This window comes from Hyla sarda, chromosome 5, assembly GCF_029499605.1.
Source record: "Hyla sarda isolate aHylSar1 chromosome 5, aHylSar1.hap1, whole genome shotgun sequence".
Taxonomy (NCBI): Eukaryota; Metazoa; Chordata; class Amphibia; order Anura; family Hylidae; genus Hyla; species Hyla sarda.
The window spans coordinates 192,546,881-192,566,843 of record NC_079193.1 but is presented as its reverse complement, the minus strand read 5'-3'; positions in this window follow the sequence as shown (position 1 = coordinate 192,566,843).

The following is a 19,963-nucleotide window of genomic DNA, read 5'->3' as shown; positions in this document are numbered from 1 at the left end:
GGTATTCCGGGCAAAGACATTTTATCCCCTATCCAAAGGATAGGGGATAAGATGTCTGATCGCGGGGGGCCCACTGTTGGAACCCCCCGCGATCTCCCTGCAGCACCTGCATTCTATTCGGGGACTGCTTCTCTAGTTTTGGAAACCTCTGGGTTTCCGGGACTGGGGAGGTGAAATCACGCCACACCCCCTCCATTTATGTCTATGGGAGGGGGTGTGATGGCCCATTCTTTAAACCATGTAGAAAATTAAAAAATAATACAAAATAAAGCCAGGGGTGGTTTATCATGATGGGGAGAGTGAATTGGGAAGATTATAAATTAATAAAATCATGACAGGTACTCTTTAAAGCTTTAAAGTTATTTGTAAAAACCTTTCACACGTCATCCAAACATATTAAGAGTTTAGATCACACCTGGATAAAATGCACTGCAGTATAATGATAAAGTAAAGTGATGTTCGGCTCACCTCCCTTGTGGACCAGCTTCATACCTAACAGTAAAGAACAACGATGGACTGTCCAGCAATTCCTTTCCCTTACATCCTAACCAGCAACACAGATGGAGTATGCCGCCCCCCGTGTACTGGTTAGGACCAGTGGAAATTTTATTGACAAGAAACCTTTAATTAAACAAAGAATCCTCCCACCTCCTCTATAAAGAGAGGATCACCCACAGTCCTCTTGTGTTTTTTTCTGTCCTCCAGACAGCTCATGGACTGGTGGTGTTCCCCCTCTGGGCAAGTAGGTGTATTTATACTACTTCTCCCCTGTATGACTTCAGATTATGTCACGTCTGCTGGGTAACGCCCTTTCCCAGTCTGTGAATCTGACTAAGCAGAAAATACAGAGCAATATAAAGGTAGAAAACTACAAAAAAAAAAAAGGCAGGGAGTAATTTATCATGACGGGGCAGTAAACTGTGAGGATTATAAAATTTAACAAGGTCATGAGAGGTACTCTTTAAGACTAAAGCTTGTCCTATTCCAGTTTGACGATCGTGCTCAGGGGGTTATCATCTCCCCCCCTTTGAGCCTCTGAAGGAGGTTGGGGAACTCCAAGCCTCTTCAGCTTTTGAACCAAACACCAAATTTCTCCTGGATAGGGTTCTTCTCAAGTTCGTTCCTTCTTTCATACCAAATGTACCGTCCTGCAGCAACATTAACCAGATTATCTCTCTTCCAGTATTGGCTCCATTCCCCTCCTTGGAAGAAGAAAGAGGTCTCCATACCCTCGATGTCTCAAGATGTCTCAGAGTATACCTGGATTGGTCCAAGGAGTTTAGGAAGTATGATAATCTCCTAATTCTTTTTTTCTAGTGCCTGTAAAGGTCCCAAGGCCTCTAAGTTTTCCATCAGCCATTAAATTAAGGAGGCAATTCAGGAGTCTTATGTCACTCAGGGTCTGGAGCCACCTGAGTTTGTTAAAGCTCTACTAGAGCAGTAGCTACTTTCTTTGGAACTCATCTGTAAATCAGCTTCTTGGAGCCCTCACTCCACCTTTCTTTCACACTATAGAGTGGATATTAGGATTTCCAACTATTCTTCATTTGGGCAGGCGGTTTTATCTTCCACCAGACATGAGAGCCCTCCCATGGGGGTATCTGCTTGCTAAATCCCCATCTATGCCACTGGTTAGAACATTAGGGAATAGTTCATTTCTAAAGATAATTTGTTTTCCCTTAATCCTAACAGCGGCACACAAATATTCCTCCCTTTATTCTTTTTTCCATTTTTTTCTTATTCAAAACAAACTTTATTAATGGAAAGGGGTACAGAAAACAAAAAGGGCTGGGTGGGTGCACGGATTAAAGCTGGAAAGGACTAAACAATATGGATACATCAATAAGATATAATCTAACAAATGAAAAGATGGGCAATGGAGTGGAGGCTTGCAAACACACCAAGTCCTTTCAGGCCCCAGGAGACACAAATTAGGGAACACTTCCTATGAAGAAAGGACCCCAACTGCAAACTTTAGGCGGCTTTCATATATCTTTTTTGAGGAAAAGCTTCTTTCTGGCCAAGCTGCTAAAAAGCCAAGAGGTGGATTGCTGCATTGTCAATGACATGTTGAAGGGGCTGTCCAGGATATAGATATATAATGATCATGATGTATATCAAGAAATCAAGAATCAAAAATAAAGGTGTTGAGTGAAGACCAGGAGCCTTTAGAACGGCGACTGAAGAGCATCGGGCAGGTGAGTACACCTTCCTTTTTATTTTTACACCATTACATCAAAGCTATATAGAACATGGTACTTGGCTGTTTTCATGGCCCCCAATAGAGAATGAACAAAATGCATGATCTGCTGCTCTAACAGGTGACTGGGGTCCTTAAGTTCATGGGGGGGGGGGGGCATGTCCATGATAAGCCAATGATGCCCTATCCTGTGAATAGGGGATAACTTTGTCACACGGGAAAACCCCTTTAAATACTGAAATTATTAAGCCTTCTTAGATCAAGTTTAAATGTTGAACGATGTTTAAAATAAAAAAAGGAAATAACTATAATATAGAAGAGTCCACTCATTTTATGATATACAATTGTAAAAATGAGAAATTGCATGAGATATTCGGAAACAAAGTGTACTATTTTGCAGATTTATATCAGCAGTGTAATGCTATATATTTTCAATTTCTTGAAATGTGTGAATAATGCACTTGGCAAAGACAAATATAGAAGCACTCCTGAATTTTGAAGAACATTAATATTTCCTATAACCACGGTACTAAAATCTTTCCTTGGAGACAACCAACTATTCTACAGCTAAAGAATAACCGACACATTCTTACATAAGTAAAAGAAAAAAAAATCTATTTGCATATAAATAGAATGTTGTTTCCAAATCTTGGACTGGCTCATAAGCCCATAGGAGAAACCTACAGTCTGCATTAAATTGAATGCCTTATTAGCCAAGCCTTCAACTTATACAATAGATCCCTTAAGCAAAATTGTAGCAATACATTAGATTGAGAAGATTAAAAATCATGCTAACTTGAAGGTAATACTACTACTAAGTTTTAACACTGAAGAAATATAGTCAGTAATGTTTAAATGTATAACAGAGCAGCCAGCAAAATACATACGAAGATCGCTTTAACTGCTGAACTGTTCATATTACACCGGTAGTTTTTTTTTTTTTGTTGTTTTTTTTTGTAAAATTGCATAGAAGTCCAGCCAGGCAGCTTTTGTGCTTAGTGCAATTTTTATTTTTCCATGCTACATAAAATCACAGGTACAAGACACTGAAAGTAACGCGTTTCAGCTAATCACAATGGTCTTAGTCATACTATAGTGTTAAATTGCTACAATTCCTCAATACGCTAAGTTCACACATAGTAGTTTGGTCAGTTTTTTGCCAAGAATTTTTAACCAACTGACACATTTTTCCATGATAGTTTTCTCCATGTTTGTTTCACTCCTGGTTTTGGTTACAAATACTGATTAAAATACTGGGTATGAACATACCCTAAGGCAGTGTTTCCCAACCATGGTGCCTCCAGGTGTTGGAAAACTACAACTCCAAGAATGCCTGGAAAGCCAAAGGCTGTCCAGACATGCTGGGAGTTGTAGTTTTGAAACATCCGGAGGCACCCTGGTTGGGAAACACTGCCCTAAAGGGTATAGGGGGAATTTCTGAATGTATAAATACCCTGTTTTTATTTTTTTATTTTTTATTTTTTTGGGGGTTTTTATTTTTATTTATTTATTTTTTGCTGTTCTATGGCGCTTTTCTTTGGTGCTGAAATTTTTTGTGCCAAAGTTTTGCGTTAAGTTTAAAAAATATATATAAAATACACCGGCCCACATTTATCATTGTAGGTATAAGTGAAGCATTTTTTTTACACCCTTTGGCCGACATTTATCAATGAGTTTACACCTTATTTTCTCCGTACAAAAGGCGCTATTTTTGCGCACTGTGTGTTATTTTGCACCTTTTGGTGGTAGAATATTTTAGTCATTCCAGATGTTTTGGAGTAGCAGTACACACTTTTTAATTCAGCGTATGCCGTGGACTGAAATGTATGAACTTATTTATGAATTTATGAAAAAAGGCGCAAAGCCACTGAAAAGTGTCTAAAACTACACTATCCCAGACCTGGCGTAGCTTTTTGGTATATGTGAAGAGAGAAATTTCAGAAAATGTTTACCTGCACAAAATTTATCAAATGCTCTGTGAACATTTAATACATTTGGTGCTCCTACACATTGGCCCTCATTTACTTAGAAAATCGGGTTGTAAGTCTATCTTGCTTTCTTACCCGACTGCTTTTTTCCCCTGGTATTTATTATTATGTCGCATCCTGTTTGTCGCACGTGGGTTTTGTGGGTTTTGGTTTCCAACTCCTCTGAGTTGTCGGGAAAAAATCCACAACAATTCAACATATTCGGGTTGGAAACCTTTATAAATACGTGGGAAAGCTCAGAAATGTCGGGTTATGCCCCTTTTTCGGGTTTGGGAGAATCCACATCGGGTCCGTCGGGAAAAAATGTTGCATCGTGTCACAGACTGGCGCACGATGTCTGCGACATGGCGCAGACAAAGATGCGCCAAAAAAAAACGACAAAACAAGTCGGGTTTAGAATAGTAAATGAGGGCCATTATCAGCACACAAAAAAAGGATGTAAAAAAATGCTTCACTTACACCTACAATGATAAATGTGGGCCTTTTTTGTATGCTGATAATGTGTAGGAGCACCAACTGTATTAAATGTTCACAGAGCATTTGATACATTTTGTGCAGGTCACATTTTCTGAAATTTCTCTCTTCACATACACCAAAAAGCTATGCCAGGTCTGGGATGGTGTAGTTTTAAACACTTTTCAGTGGCTTTGCGCCTTTTTTGCGCCTTCTTACAATAAGGCGCAGTTCATAAATTTCAGTCCAAGGCATACGCTGAATTGAAAAGCGTGTACTGCTACTCCAAAACATCTGGAATGACTCAAATATTCTACCACCAAAAGGCGCAAAATAACACACAGTGCGCCAAAATAGCGCCTTTTGTATGGAGAAAAAAAGGTGTAAACTCATTGATAAATGTCGGCCACCAAGTTGTGATTTTTGTTGATATCATGCCGTGGTCAGGAATTAATGATGTGTAGTGTTGAGCGGCATAGGCCATATTCAAATTTGCAATATTTTGCGAATATATGTATATAAAGTATTCGTCATATATTCGCTAAATTCGCATATTCGTAATATTCACGTTTTTTCGCATATGCGAAAAAAACGCATATGTGAAAATTTGCATATGTGAAAATGTATGCACTTTATAGCAAGTATACCAGTGTAACTTGATAGAAGCAGCAGAAGGGAGGGATCAATATTCACGAATATTTGCATATGCGAATATTCGCCCGCCGGTCTCATACAGTAGTATTAGAGCCTTCTTTAGACCACACAAGCTGGAAGCAGAGAGGGATGATCACTGTGATGTGTACTGTGGGAAAAAAAACCCGAATATTCGTAATTTCAAATGTATAGTGCTATATTCGCGAATATTCGCAAAAAAATTCGAATTGCGAATATTCACGAGCAACACTAATGATGTGCGACTTTTCAGTATGGCGCATATTTTGGCAAAAATGCCCTAACTGAGGCACAAATCCATACCAGCCCTGACTTACAAACGCTTACAAAAGCATTAGTGGACAGCATTATCAAAAAGTTGCATGGGTTAAAAAGTCGCACAGAAATTTCACCATACAAAGGGGAATACTGAAGAAAGAAATGTTATCAGCACCATATTTATCACGTCTCGTACCATTTAAAGGGGTTATCCACCACAAGGTTATTTTAGTATGTACTGCGCTTGTCTTGGAGCTAAATGGCTATGTTGTGAGATTACCATAACACTGTGGCTAGCTTTTTGTGAACTGGTATTTCCTGTTTGACTTTTATTTTTTTGACTACAAATCCCACAATTCCATTTTCCTCCCTCCCACACATCAGCCCCCCCACCCATTGAAACATAAATTATCTGCATCCATCCAAAGACCTGTGCTTTTGAATCATGGTGCCTTCATCAACAGCTGTTGCATTAGTTTCAGATTGATCTCTCTCCCACCAAGCGATCCCTCATCAGCTGACTAGTGAGTCAGGTCTCGGCCGCATGGCAACCTGGGAAAATCTGATAGAACAGTCATTTTCTATGCTGTTAAAAATAAATATTGGAGTGAAAATCACAGAATTGTGAGAAAACAGTCACACACAGGTACAGACACTATATTATGAACTACACTAACTTTACGTCCCATGTAGCATGGTCAAATAAAAACAAATCCTGGAATACCCTTTTAATACATTTGATGAAGGTACACAGTTTCCACCACACAAATTAATGGGGTGAAAAGAGGTACACCTACCTATGTGAACTATCTGACTAATGATTCCCAGTAGTTGTTATGTAAAGCGAGACAGAATGGTGGACATTTATCTTTGGTTTCACACAGTTTGTTTGGAGTCTAAAATGATTGCTCACTGGGTCAAAAAGTCACAAATTTTTGTGCAATGCTTATCGACTCTGTAAAGAAAACAACTTGAATGTGGTGTGGCATGGATAACTTTTTGCAGTGGTCAGGGATTTATCAACTGCAACTTTTTAAAAAGGTGTTGGCAAAAACACCTCCAAAAAGGGGTAAACAGGTGCAACATTTTGCACAATGAGTAAACCATAGAAAACTGTATACTCAAGTGAGATTTTAGGAAATGTTTACCTGTGTAAAATTAATCAAATGCCCTGCAACCATGTAATAAATTTGGCGCATTTACACCTTAGCACCACACAAAAAAGGTGTATAAAAATGGTTCACCTATACCAATATGATAAATTTCCCCCACAGAGTCGGCATCTTCCATTGTCTTCTTAACTCCTTAAGGACACATGACGTACCGGTACGTCATGAGTCCGCTCCCGTTCTATAACGCAGGGCCATGGCGTGGCCCCGCATCATAGCGGGTCGGGCCCGTGGCTAATAGCGCGTGGCATTGATCGCGGTGCCACGCACTATTAACCCTTTAGACGCGGCGTTCAAAGTTGAACGCCGCATCTAAAGTGAAAGTGAAAGCATGCCGGTTAGCTCAGGGAGCTTTTCGGGATAGCCGTGGCGAAATCGCGGCATTCCGAACAGCTTACAGGACAGCTGGAGGATCCCTACCTGCCTCCTCGCTGTCCGATCGCCGAATGACTGCTCAGTGCTTGAGATCCAGGCATGAGCAGTCAAGCAGCAGAATCATCGATCACTGGTTTCCTATGAGAAACCAGTGATCAATGTAATAGATCAGTGTGTGCAGTGTTATAGGTCCCTATGGGAGCTATAACACTGCAAATAAAAGTGAAAAAAAAAGTGAATAAAGATCATTTAATCCCTTCCCTATTAAAAGTTTGAATCACCCCCCCTTTTCCCATTAAAAAAAAAACACAGTGTAAATAAAAATAAAAATAAACATATATGGTATCGCCGCGTGCGGAAATGTCCGATTTATAAAAATATATCGTTAATTAAACCGCACGGTCAATGGCGTACGCGCAAAAAAATTCCAAAGTCCAAAATAGTGCATTTTTGGTCACTTTCACTGATCAATAAGTCCTACCAATGCAAAAATGGTACCACTAAAAACTTCAGATCAAAAAGTGAGCCCCCCATACCGCCCCATACGTGGAAAAATAAAAAAGTTATAGGGGTCAGAACATGACAATTTTAAACATATTAATTTTCCTGCATGTAGTTATGATTTTTTCCAGAAGTACGACAAAATCAAACCTATATAAGTAGGATATCATTTTAATCATATGGACCTACAGAATAAAGATAAGGTGTCATTTTTACCCAAAAATGTACTGCGTAGAAACGGAAGCCCCCAAAATTTACAAAACAGCGTTTTGTTTTTTTTCAATTTTGTCTCACAATGATTTTTTTTCCATTTCGACGTAGATTTTTGGGCAAAATGACTGATGTCATTACAAAGTAGAATTGGTGGCGCAAAAAATAAGACATCATATGGATTTTTAGGTGAAAAATTGAAAGAGTTATGATTTTTTAAAGGCAAGGAGGAAAAAACGAAAATGCAAAAACGGAAAAACCCTCGGGCCTTAAGGGGTTAAGGCTATGTTAACACTTCAGAATGTCTGCACTGAAAATCTCCATGTGGACATTCTGGAGACTGCGGGCGCCAGCACTAGGACTGCACAGGAATGTGCTGTCTCATGCACAACTATGCATTTCATACAGAGTCCGCAAAAAGAATTAACAGGTTCATTCATTCTGCGGACACGGAAATAAGAATTTTCATGTCAGAGACATCTGGCATGGAAATTCTGCTGTGTGCACAGCGCAGCAGAATTTACCGGGACTCTGTTGCTCTGGAATCTCCATGCAGAATTACAATGCAGAATTCCGCATGTAAATTCTGAGGTGTGAACATAGCATTAGACAAGTGCTTTGGAGAGTAGGAAGGGAATTTACAAAGACCCTCAATCCTGTTATATAGCACCTACCATCTACACTGATCACAAATCCTCCATAGACATTTTATACTACTACTACTATATTGTGTAAATGCAAATGCTATAAAAACCATAAATAGTTTTAGTTTTTTTGTAGTATCTCAAAGCGGTCTTCTTGTATGGCACAATCAAAACACAAAACATACAAAGTGGCACATTTATCAGGGTTGTTTTTTTTTTGCACAATTATTTTGACCTGTTTTGAGTCGTTTTTCAAGTTTGGAAGTCTGTGTACCATATATATATTTTTTTTATCTGCTCTTACCTTGTAATTTTTGGCTTCGTGTGCGCAAATAGATTAGTTGCAATTACTAACAATTAAATATCTATTTGTTTGCAAAAAATTGTGCCGGCATACTCCACCCCCTAAGTAGATTATACTGGTGCTTGTTTCCCCATTAAGTCTCCTTTTAAAAATCCACACGCTTTCTTATTATTTCTTAAATTAGGTACAAAATGCCAGCATGAAAACTTTGTAATTGAAAAGAAATATTGTGCAAATCTTCATGCAAATGATAAATCCCCCCCTCTCTCCTACATTTTAGCTTTGTTTTTTTAGATGAACTCTTTCATTTAATTTTCTGTAATTCAACAGTGTTCTCGATTCACCTTCAAAGAAAAGAGAAAAATATATTCTTTTTGCTATGCACAGTCATTTCAATATATTAAATTTCCATTTCCATGGAATTAAAAAAGTATAACTTTTCCCTCTCAGACTAAAATAACTACTTGCAATTTGACATACTAAAGTGTCTTCTGCCTTCAAAAAATGTATTTAATGGTAGATTATTTATAGTCTGCAATTATATGACACCTACATCTGTCACTCAACATTAACTAGACTGTGCTATGATGATCGTTGTTACCGCTGCATTAAATCAAATATTCTGCAAGCTATTTAACTATAACAAAAATCTGAGAGCTGTTTATACTGTATTTATCGCTTCATTTGTCTTACAAGATCTAGAGCAGTATGGGGAAATCTTTTCAGATAGAGCTTTAAATGATTTACTGAGCATGTTAATTCCCATTGTCAGAAAGAGGCCCAAGTCTACTAATTTGCAGTAAGTAGCCACAGGTTTCCAAGATTTTAGTGCCCTTGAAAACAGGGAAAGCAATTCAGAAAGACACCTATGTAGACCCAACAACATCTGCCCTGTATGTCAATATGCAGGGGCAAAGACATAGCACTGTGGAGTGGAGTTGCGACATTAGGATGGGCGAGAGCAACAACTCCATCCTGTCTGCGGTTCTTCCCCTGCTACTTCAATTTCAATTCTACTCCAAGATTGCAATGCCCGCTACAGGTGATGTCCTCCGCCAAGCACCAATATAGAGAGAAAGATCTTCTGCTCTACTCCTTCGTCCACTGTCCCATCTTGACGACTAGCCAAGGGATGTTATATGGACCTCGCCACACCAGTGAGGACATTAGATGGGGTGCCAACACAGAGCAGAAAGTACTGTATTTTTTGAACATTAACAGAGCTCAGGAGTGGGACAAAGTGCCTGAGAAAGTGACCTAGCAGGTTTGTTATTGATTCTGGACTAGTGGATCTATATTGATTAAACATGGGGCAATCAAGGGAAGAAAAGGGTCAAAACTGTGCAGATAGTTACAGGATTTAGCACCCCTTTCTGCCTACATGCAATTTATTGCCCCTTTATTGGCCTTCTGTTCAGTGCCCCTTAAAAGGCCCTAAAGGGCTCTGAAGAGAAGGGCACATGCACAGAAAAGGGGCACTAAACATAAGGGCACTATGGAAAATAAATGTCAATTGAATTCAGTGTATCCTTTGTGCCCATGTGCCATTTATTATCTTTTTGTTTCAGTGTCCCCTTTTTGCCAAGTTGCCATTTATTGCCTGTATAGTACACTTCTGTGATATTCAGGTACCAAAGGGAAAACAATATGGGCAGAAAAGGGTCACTAGACAGAAAGACGCTATTGGATCAATAAATGGCAAATGGTCATAGAATTCGGTGCCGTATTTGCACATTTGTCATCCATTGCCTTTTTAGGCTCTATAACACCGACCAAATTACTGATCTACAGTATACTCAATGTGTCACAATAGCTTCTGGCATATATGCAACGCCTAGTCATACTCAAAGTGTAGTAAGAGAACAGGAAAATGAGACTACACCACAATACATTAGTATACATACCGGACTGTTGCAGTATACTATCCAAATAAATAAAAAAAATCGAAACTCCAAAACAATTTAGCAAAATTGGTACCACCGCATTCTGAAATGTTATTTATTCCACACATTGAATGTGGCAAATTTTTGCTTACTTCTTACAAAACATGTATAGAAAGCAATAAAAAAAAAATCCCATGGACAGTAGTGTCGATCTATTTTTCTATGCCATGAAAGATCACCCCCTGCCAAATGCAGAGAAATTAGTAATTGGGGCGTTCCTATTGCCACGGCTTACACAGTGAAGACACACAGTGAATATTAATGAAGGGGTGGACAGAACGGCCAGGAAAGGAAAAAGATAGTATTGCTAAAATAGTAATGGGAATACCCCCATTGCTAGATTCTCATTTTGGTGCTAAGGGGTTAAGAGTAGCAGACACAGTTGCAGAGGGGGCACCATCCATAGAGGTGTACTGAAGTAAAAAGAAAATGTGTCCTAGGACCTTATTTATCACATGCCCTGCACCATTTCATAAATGTGGTGCACGTACCCATTTTCCACCACACAAATGAAAGATGTAAACAAACATTCACTTACATCACCCTTGATAAATCCCCCCCCCACAGTCCATAAGCTTCAAGGGACACAAGGTAAATATGTGTGTGATATGCCTACAGGAATGAGAACAAAGAGGGGGATCTCTGTCCATAATTTTATGCTTTATTTAAGGAAAAAAACAAAAAAAAAAAAAACATTATTTTCCTCTTAAAAAAAACACCCTGTGATTTTTGCAGGAAGAGATGAGGAGCTCCTAGTAAGTGCCACTCATCTCTATATTTTCATCAGGTTCTGACATCAGAATGTGATGTGTTTACGGAAATTATGTATTGACATTTCAATGAAAAATTTCCATTGCCGTGTATCACATTAGCATATATACATATTTTATATGAGAATGAAGACCTAAGGTAATGCGTGATGCTGCCAGGATAGAAAGGCACGGTTATAATTGTCAGCACATGAATACAATTTTCTTGATATGTTTCTGCTGGGCAGGTGAATTTAAATGTAAGTTGGATCTTTCTTTATTCTTGGTATAATCCATTTATGAGGTATATTTATCACAGGAAGGCTCTAATGTATGGCTACTTTAAACAAAGTGAGGCTTTTCTAAAGCTACAAATCCTTTTAAATGCAACAAAATTGCACAATTTTCCCTGCCGTTGCTAATGTGTCTTGGAATCCTTGAAAAGCCATAGGATTAGCATATTATTTAAAATGTGAACTAACCTATTTTCAACTTCTTTCTCTCAACCTTTCATTTCTCAATAGGTCATATGTACTGCATTTCACTGGGCCTTTGTATAGTTACTGAAATGAAAAGAGGCAGCCTACATTTCCATTACCTGCTGCAGATTAAATAGAAAAAAACATGCCCAGGAACTAGAAGACATTTTAAATAACAAACTCAAGACTGATACAACAAGATATAAAAAAAAGTGTCTAGTAGGATTTTTTAGGTTATTCAAATTGTTCCTAAACTTTTTCGTAACTTGTAGCATGAGATTTGGTCTGTATCCTTAGTCATGGTTCCTTTTAATAGAAAACAAGTGCAGACCAATGTAATGTAAACAATCGTGATATTTGCAAATCTTATTTGAGAAATAAAAGCTTTTTGGATACAGTCCTAGTAGGTAAACGTTTAGGAGAAAACAGCATTACGGGGGTATCCCAGGACTTTTTGTTTTTTAGAATGGACAGGGGCAGCAAAGTTAGTCAAATTACTAATATACTTTGTTTACCTATGTTTTGTGACAAATTTCTTTGTCTTTCTTTTCCCCAAAAGTAAATTTCTGCAGCCTTCAAAATGAGTGTTGTCTCGGACCTTTCCCAGCTTGCTGTATGGACGAGACAATACATCACAAGTCAGGTGCTGAAAGGAGGCTTGGCTACTTCATCTGTTGTGTGTGAAGCCAGCTCCCTGGTGATGTTACCGGCACACATGTGCCTGCATAGTAATCATGCAGATCCAAAGCTTGTGTGTCAGGTGATGTCGGACAAGTCATATGATCAAAGGGGGGCATGGCTGGGCTGCAATGGGTCGGGTGACCGATGTGTGGGAGGGAAATATGTCACCTCCCACCTTGAAGCAAAGGATCCTGGGGATTGTAGTCTGAGGGAGGCCCCAGAAACCATAAGTAGCCAGTTCCCAAAAACAAGCCAACAGTGTGGTGGGTAACAGAGAACAAAAAGTATAGATCCTTGGTAAGCATGTCCTATACTGTTTGACACTTAAATAAGAAGTCCCATGCCTTGAAGTACAGAAAAACATATAAGTTTTAGATCGCGGGGGGTCCGACCGATGTGCCCCCCACGATCTCCTGTACGGAGCCCTGGCTCTCCCCAGAGCAGCGCATCGCAGCCCCCATCCAAAGTGGAGGGCCGCCACGCCCCCTCCATATATCTTCATGGGAGAGCCTTTCTCCAGCTTTCTTATAGAGATATATAGAGGGGGCGTAAACCTATACTGACTACATGATCATATTTATTAATCAACTATACCAACCCCCACATCCTTTAAAGAACATATACACAGAAGACAAAAAAAAAAAGAGGATGGATGATCATGGACTGCCAAAATAAAATAAAAAAAGAATTGCTCTGAAATTTCATATATGTACAACCTTGTTTATTGCCAATAAACAAGGCAGCCTATCATCAATTTATGACAACAAATGTAATGGGGGATTTATCAACTGGCGTACACCCGCAAAACTGCATGCACAGTAGTGTTGAGCGGCATAGGCCATATTCGAATTCGCGAATATTCGCGAATATATGGACGAATATTCGTCATATATTCGCGAATATTCGCATATTCGTTATATCCTCATTTTATTTTCGCATATGCGAAAATCCGCGTATGCGAAAATTTACAGATGTGAAAATTAGCATATACAAAATTAGCATAAGGTAAAATTTGCATATACGAAAATTCGCATATGCTAATTTTCGCATATGCGAACTTTCGCACGCCAGTCTCACACAGTAGTATTAGAGCCTTCTTTACACCACACAAGCTGGAAGCAGAGAGGGGTGATCACTGTGATGTGTACTGTGAAGAAAAAAAAGAAAAAAAAACAATATTCGTAATTACGAATATATAGCGCTATATTCGCGAAATTCGCGAATATGCGACATTCGCGAATAATATTCGAATTGCGAATATTCGCGAGCAACACTAATGCACAGTTTGTTTTTATTTTATGAAATAACGTAACTTTTGCGCAACAACTGGAAAAAAAATGCACACTTGCACTGGAGGTTTTGCATTGTGCAAAAATCTGTGCCAATGATGAATTATCCCAAGACTTAGCTATAATATATATATATATATATATATATATATATATATATATATATATACACATATATATACATATATATATATATAGATAGATACATATATATATATATATATATATATATATATATATGTAAGGCACAGTGGATTGCATAAAGCAGTAAACGTTGATGCCAAATCTCAGCTACAGGATCTATATTATACAGTGTACACTAACAGGAGCTTTTAGGACATCTTGTTCGATAGACATAGCCACTAATATGGAGTTGGTTGCCCTTTGCAGCTCAGATAGCTACATCTCTTCTGGGTACAAAAAAGCAAGAAAAAGCAGCACACCAAAAACGAATAGAGCCTGTGGTGGGTGCAAATCAGTGGGGGACCTTGGTTGCAGATCTCCAAACTTCAGGTAGGTACAAAAGAACACTGCAGCACTCCAAGATAAGATAGCAAAATCTTGAAAAAATGTATTCCATCATAGGTGCAAAAGCGATGTTTCGGCTGCAGGCATGAAAAAGGCTGCCTGCCTGCAGCCGAAACGTCGCTTTTGCACCTATGATGGAATACATTTTTTTTAAAGATTTTACTATCTTACCTTGGAGTGCTGCAGTGTTCTTTTGTACCTACAACTCTTCTGGGAAGACTTTCTACAAGATTTTGGAGTATGTTAGTGGACATATTTGCCCATCCAGAAGACTATTTGTGAGGTTAGACACTGATATTGTCCAAAGGACCTGTCTCTATATTCTAGCTCATGCTTGATGTTTGATGGGTTTGAGGTCAGGACTCAATGCAGGTAATTCAAATTCCTCCACACCATACTTCCCCAACCATGCCTTCATATATAACCTTGCTATGTGTACTGGGCCTCCTAAATGGATTCCCACAAAGCTGCAAGGATAAAATTATCTAAAATGTTTTGGTTTTCTAAAGCATTAGAATTTCCCTTCGCTGCAATAAATTATCCTAGGCCAACTTCAAAAACAACTTTATAACATTATCCCTCTTCCATTAAAGGGGTATTCCAGCCAAATACATCTTATCAACTATGTAAAGGATAAGATGTCTGATCGCGAGGAGCCCACCACTGGGACCCCCCACGATCTCCATGCAGCACCCGCATTCTATGCCTCCTTTGTTTCCGGGACTGGAGACGTGACATCACACCACACCCCTCATGATGTCACGCCACGCCCCCTCCATTTACGTCTATCGGAGTGGGCGTGACAGCCCAGTGGCAGGCCCCCCACGATCAGACATCTTATCCCCTATCCTTTGGATAGGGGATAAGATGTATTTGGCCAGAATACCTCTTTAAATATAGAAGATAACACAGTCACGCAGGTCAGACTATCCGGCACTTATTTCACAAAACACATTGGGAGAATTTATCAAGCTGTGCTTACATAAACGGCTTACGTACACTGTTTTCTATGTAGTAAGTGTTTCTTACATGTGACACATTTATCATACTATCATAAATTTGGCTTACATAAGCAAAAACAATAAATCACTTTAGAACACCATTTTTTTAGCACACATAAGCAAAAACCAAGAAATGACTTCAGAACACCACTTTATAACACCACCTTCTCTCTTCTGTGACTTTTCTGCTCTAAAGCCACATTTGTGACAAAAATATGCAACATATATGTATTTATTTAAAAAAGAAGATTGCAGCAGCACACATTGGTCCAAAAATGGAGGCTCTTAGCGCACTTTTTTGATCAAAAACGTGTCCCCCATCCACCACGGTGAGGTGGCCTCATTTAGGATGGGACCCTAACACACATTCTGAGCATAACACTCAGATACCAACTCACCTCTGCTGGGCATATAGCCTCTGACTGGGTGACATGCTGGATCCATATACAATATAAAACACCACCTGGGAGAAAGGGGGAGGGGTGCACAGCTAAAGAGGGTGCCATTCCCCCTGTGTAGTATTTATTTACTACACAGGGGGAATGGCACCCTCTTTAGCTGTGCACCCCTCCCCCTTTCTCCCAGGTGGTGTTTTATCATATTGTGAAGTACAAATTATTGCCCCACAAAATCTGCAATTCTTTTTTTTTCCAATTTTGCCCCACATATATATTTTTTTCTGCATTCCTAATACACGTATTATAAAATATGATAACATGTATGATAAAATAAAGTGTACCTGTGAAATTTACAACTTTCCCACAAAAGATAAGCCTTAAAGGTGTACTCCGGTGGAAAAAAATTATTTAAAATCTACTGATGCCAGAAAGTTATACAGATTTGTAAATTACTTCTATTAAAAAATCTTAATCCCTACAGTTCTTATCAGCTTCTGTATACTACAGAGAAAGTTCTTTTCTTTTTGAATTTCGGTTCTGTCTTTCCACGTTGCTCTCTGCTGACACCTCTGTTCATGTCAGAAACTGTCCAGAGCAGGAGCAAATTCCCATAGCAAACCTATCCTGCTCTGGACAGTTCCTGACATGAACAGAGATGTCAGCAGAAAGCACCATGGACAGACAGAAAAGAAATTCGAAAAGAAAATAACTTTCTCTGTAGTATACAGCAGGTGATAAGTACTGGAAGGATTACGATTTTTAAATAAAAGTATTTTACAAATCTGTTTAACTTTTTGGCACCAGTTGATTTAAAATAAATTGTTTTCCACCGGAGTACCCCTTTAAGGGGTTGTACAGTGAAAGAAAAGATCCCGTTTGGAACATTGGCCGGTGTTTGGAACATTGGGCCATAAAATGACAAAATGTTTTTGTTTTTTTTCACAAAAATGCTGGTGTTACCCCAATTTTTTTCATTTGCAGAAGGGGGAATAGGAGAAAATGCCCCCAAATATTTCGTAAACCTATTGTTCCTGAGTATGGAAATACCCCATATGTGGACGTAACGTGCTGTGCGGGCGCACTACAGGGCTCAAGCTATGTTTGCATTTGAGGCCTATGGCATATCAGTAGCTGACGGTTACATACATTCAGCAGAAAATAAAAGAAAGGAACACCCACATGTGACCCAATCCCACACAGTACACCTCCTGAGGAAGGTGTATAGGGGGAAACTGGACATTTGGAACGGATGGGTGTTCCCTAAATTTATTTTCCAGGAATGGATGAAGTGTACATGGGGGGGGAGGGGGGATGAAAATTACAATTTTACGACTGATATGCCAATTATGTTCCCAGATTGATGACCCAGAGCATAGCCAAAACTAAAAAAATATGCCCGCCCCAAACCCTATGCTCCGAATGATCATTCTAGGAATGTGATGTGTGTGGCCATCCCTAACCTGTTGCCTTGAGGCAACATAAAAAAGACCCTGATGCTAGTGACTCAGTGACCCATGACCCATTTTTGGAAAAAATACCTATCAGGTTTATTTATTTATATATTTATTGATAAAATAGTTTTTTGGGGCAATTTAGTGGTTTATGTGGTTGAAATTTGGAATGTACTCTGGACTTGGTACATTCTTATATTTCCAGTTCCTTGGGAACTCCGGCCTGCTCTTTCCCGGTCGACAACGATCATGGCCCTTAGGACTTCTTCTTGAAACTGGAGGTATGTCCCTGTGTTGCCAGCATACTGGGACCGTACAAATGAGTTATACATGGTAACCTGGTACAGGTTGCCATGTACAACTCATTTGTACTGTCCCAGTACAAATGTCCCAGTATAAAGTAGACCGCAACTTTTTTTTTTGGTACATGGCAACCTGTACCAAGTAGACCGCAACTGTACCAAGTAAACTGCAACCAAGGTATGCCCTTGGTCCTTAACCCCTTAAGGACAATGGACATACTCCTACGCCCGCATTTCCGAGTCCTGTCCATTCCCGGCCCCCTGCAGCCAGCTGGAGCGGAGCCAGTGCCCGATACCTGCTGATATCGATCAGCAGGCATCGCGGCATATCGCCCAGGGGGGTCATGATGACCCCCCATGTCGGCGATGGCCGCAGATCGCTGAACAATTCAGCCCAGCGATCTGCGGCGGATTCCGGGTCAATCGGGTCTCCAGTAGAATACGTCACGAAAAAAATCTCAGAATCAGAATGATAAGTAAAAGCATTCCAGAGTTATTAATGTTTAAAATGACAGTGGTCAGAATTGCAAAAAATGTCCAGGTCCTTAAGGTGTAAAATGGCCTGGTCCTTGGTTAAGTACCAGGACATCAGGGCATACCTGTACGCCCTTGGTCCTTAAGTGGTTAAAGCTAGTTAATCTGTTTATGACATTAGACACGTTCAAGTTGGAAAACTCCAAAGTCTAATGTCTGCTAAAGGCATTGCCTTCGACAGTTGTATCAACTTAAAGGGACAGTGACTAAATCCTGCTTCTCCTGAGTCTCAAGTTGTATTCTAAAGCTGTATTTTTCTAAGTTATATTCAAAGTATATGTACTGTACAGGAGTTGAGTAAAGTTAAAGTTTCTAAAGCCCTGGCATTTAGAAGGCTAATTTCTGGGAACAACTTCATTAGATACAAAACTTACACAGTAACTTTGGGTTACAACACTCAGCTACTTAACAGTACACTTCAGAGACTACTAACCTCATCATTATTAACTATATCATTGCAGTAATAAAAAAAAATCACTGCAAAGGTGTCTATAACCTTTATCTGAGGCAAGTAAGGCCCATAGTTGTTTAGATGTGTATCTTTTTTTTACCTCCTGGATGAGTTGTTAATGCTCTTCTAGAGTTAATTTGGTATGCCAGTTAACTACTGTTTCAAATTTTCTCCATTGGTGCATAACACTTCTCGCTTTGCTTAGCAATGTAACAATTTTTGACTGATAGATTTACGAATTGTTCAGAAATTATTCCATGAAAAAGGGATGCGGAAGGTTTGCTTATATGTAAATGTTTGCCTACAGCCCATTCTGCGTGATGACATATGTGAGAATAAATATGTGGAGTCCATATGGGTAGAAATATGGGGAGGGAAAAAGAATAATAGAATAGCATTATGGAGTTGTCATTTGCCTAAGTGTAATGGAAGTAGCAGAAAATCTTATAATATGGCAAGTAGATTAGGCAGTGAATCAGAACAAAGCAATTATTATGGGGAACTTCAACTACCCCAATATACTGTAAATTAGGGAAGCATGAACCTGAAGATTTTTTTACAGTAATAAAAGACAATTACCTTTCACAAGGGGAAGAGGTGGGATCATTCTAGACCTAATTTTAAACCTATGGGCTAGACAGACTATCAAAAGTAAAGGTTGGAGGTCATCTCTAGAATAGTGACCACAACATAAAAAGCTTTCTTTTGTCCTTTAATAAGGTATTCAGTGGGGGAGCTACAAAAATAGTTAATAAAGGAGTAACAATTTTCACAAGCTAAGAGATCACCTTAATGGCATAAACTGTTCTCAAAATCATAGCTTACAAAGTACTGTATATGGGATATATTGAAAAGCAAGCTTTATGCTGTTGAAAAGCATCTTAAATAGATCTTGTGAACGATACATAGCTTTTGAGAATGGAAGTGTTGGAAGAAGGAAAAATCCAATGTGCTTATATAAAACTTTAAGAGGCAAAATAAATGACAAAAAGAACGTGTTTAAAATGCTGAAACTAGAAGGTAGTGATGAGGCATTAAAAATTTATAAAGAGAAAAATACATTGTGTAAAAGACAAATAAAGGCAGCAAAGACTGAAACAGAGTAATTGTCAAGGTCAAATTAGCCCCAAAATAATATCCCACTGTATATATAATATATATAATAAGAAACTTAAATGGGCACTGTCGGATACAAAAACCTTTTATATGTTATACATCTTGGCAAAACATAAACCTTTCTAATATACTTACTGAAAATGTTATTTCCTTTTTATATAAGTCATGGCTTATAAAATCATGGCTTAGTCCAAGCTGAAGCATAGGCATGGACAAAGTCTAGTAAGTGAGGGTGGGCTAGCACTCCTCTGTGCTCTCTCCTGTCTG